Source organism: Atta colombica, unplaced genomic scaffold (assembly GCF_001594045.1).
Source record: "Atta colombica isolate Treedump-2 unplaced genomic scaffold, Acol1.0 scaffold41, whole genome shotgun sequence".
NCBI classification, from domain to species: Eukaryota; Metazoa; Arthropoda; class Insecta; order Hymenoptera; family Formicidae; genus Atta; species Atta colombica.
Genome location: NW_017259520.1, coordinates 1,925,133 through 1,927,945, shown reverse-complemented (window position 1 = coordinate 1,927,945; position 2,813 = coordinate 1,925,133).

Here is a 2,813-nt window from a genome sequence, read left to right as displayed (position 1 = left end):
TATATATATATATATATATGTGCATATTTGATATTTATTTTAACAAATGTAGTTGACAACTTGCCGTTTCACTGTTAATGTAAAAGGAATTATACATAATGATACAGCCGACTAAAGGAAGTGTGGTAGAAAGAACTTTAATGATGTTTTCTGTAGAATATGTTGTCAAAATTGCTGTAAGCTATAAATAATAATTTTTTAAAAAGCAATGAAAGAAGATATTTACAGATTAACCCATTTTAACATAAACCATTTTATCACTTTATACAACAATTATTATCAAGTCGTATAACTGGGTTTCGTGAGTTAATTTTTTAATTGAATTCAATATTAAAGTGCTAACGTTTCGTAAACAATTTATTTCAGGACAAGGTGCAGCTTAGTATTGTCAATATCAAGTTGATATTGATGAAATAAATTACAATATTAACAAAAAATTGGTATTCTATTAATGAATTTGAATAAGGAGATAATCCGCGAAACTCATGACTTCTGTATGGAAAATTCTCGTGCCTTATAAATATTAAATTGTATAATTATAATTTTCAAAGTTTCGTCTAATCTAATTATGTAACTATATGCAATAACAATCGACATAAATAATAACATTTTATTACTAGAACGTATGTATATGCATATGGTACATGTACTTGCATAGACTTTTTTTACGTATAAAGTGTAAGATCTTACTAATATTTGCGCTAATATTTTATATTTAATTGCTCATTTAACATATTCCAAATATATTTATATTTTCAGAGAAATATCAATTCTTAAATTAATCGGTAAATATAAATTTACAATTATAAATCAATTCTAAATCTAATATAATACTAGAATTAAAATCTTTATACCTGAAATGCAATGCAAGTTATAAGGAGGCTAAATATACATATTATTTGCAATCCAACAAATTTTGATTTTTCATAAGGCCACAAACCAAGTATCAACAAAAGAGTTCGATTAAGACTGAAATATCTATCCACAACACTGATCATGTTTCAGCTAACTCTAAAATGCTTTTAACGGAACTGATCAATGAAGTTGCGCTTATTCCCACCATACATTGAATGATTAAATGTTTTTAACATTTTTTTTTCTAATTCAAGAAATGTTCTACAATTTAAGACAATTTCAGTAATTCAACTAATTTTGTTGAATTGTTGAAATTTACATAAATTTTAGAAAATTTTTTGAATTTTCAATGATAAAAGTACCATGAAATGTGCAATAAAATACTGGTATAGTATTAAAACCCTCGCAATTTAGTATTACTTTTTTAAAATATTTCGCGTTTACGCAATCGATTCAGCTACGAAGAAATTTAACAGATGTTCTTTTCTCGTAAAATATGGCTGTAAAACTAGCGCAAGCGCTGTAGCTTCATTTTCAACGACGCATATTCGCTTGTTTCATTCTCAAACGCTTTTGTAAGTCATATTCGAGTTTACAGGGTCTACCATCAACTTGAAAATATTATAACAGTAAATTAATTATAAAATTATTAGTTCGTATTTTTAACCTTAATTTTAACAATAATGCGCTTATGCAGTTTACGTTACATATTTTTAACATCTAATTTACGTTATACATATATAATGTTGAATAATTTAATTCATGTATTTATCAATAAGTACAAGAGGTGTATACAGATCATTTTATGAACGTAATTTATATTCTTTTTTTCTCTTTTAGTATCAATTTCATTCTCTGTGAAAAAGAAGATATCTTCCAATGATGAGGATACACCTAATTGTAAGTAAAGGATGGAGAGCTTTTTCAAAATAGACACAATAAAATTGTACTCATTATTATAAGCGTTTCTTTTGAATTTATTTAAATAGTATTTTTTAAATTTAACTTCTTTCTTTTCATTTCATAAGATCAATTAAAATAAATCACTTCATATAAATCATTGTTTATGATATATGGCGAAATTTTTAGAGTTTTCTTGATTAATTATATATCCCAGGTACAAAATACAAAATAACAGGAAAATCACATCAATTTTCATTCTACAAGAAAAAAATCTGGTGTTTATATATGATATAAAATTAAGATATAAATAAATAAAAAAGATTTCTTAATTTCTGTAAATTAAAGTTAAAGGCATATTGAGAATAAAGATAAATATCACGATTTAATACAGCTTATTTTACCACTTGTTGCATTAATATTATGATAAATGAACTTTAAACAATAATAAACATTAATTAGCGTTCAATGAAAACATTTACAGTGCGGTATTTTGAGCGCAATACGTAAAATATATTCACAATAATTTTATATTAATTATCGACACAATATTCTTGGATTTTTCAGTTTAATTTAAATCATCATCAGCAATAGCATGTTTTCATAAGCAATATTCAATCTGCACAGGAGAAGGTCTCTGCGTTCCAGAGGATGAGTATCCCTTTTTAATTGAGAAATGCCGTTATTTTTCTTCGTTATTAAACCAAGTGAATAAATGATACAATAACGAAATGATATTACTTGTATTGATTTTACAGTTTCTCACTTTTTCTCACAACACAGAGACCATCACCAACATATGCGGATTGAAATATTGCTTATGAAAATTATATGGTATTGGTAATGATGATTTAAAGTAAAAACCGTAACGTCCAAGAATATTGTATTATCGAGTAAAATTTAAAATTATTGTGAATATATTTTATATATTGCGTTCCAAATACCGCGCTGTAAATGCTTTCATTGCTTACTAATTAATACTTATTATTGTGTGATTTTTGAGAACCGTATTAAATATAATTGTTTTTGAATAAAACTTTAATTACATTAAAGGTACA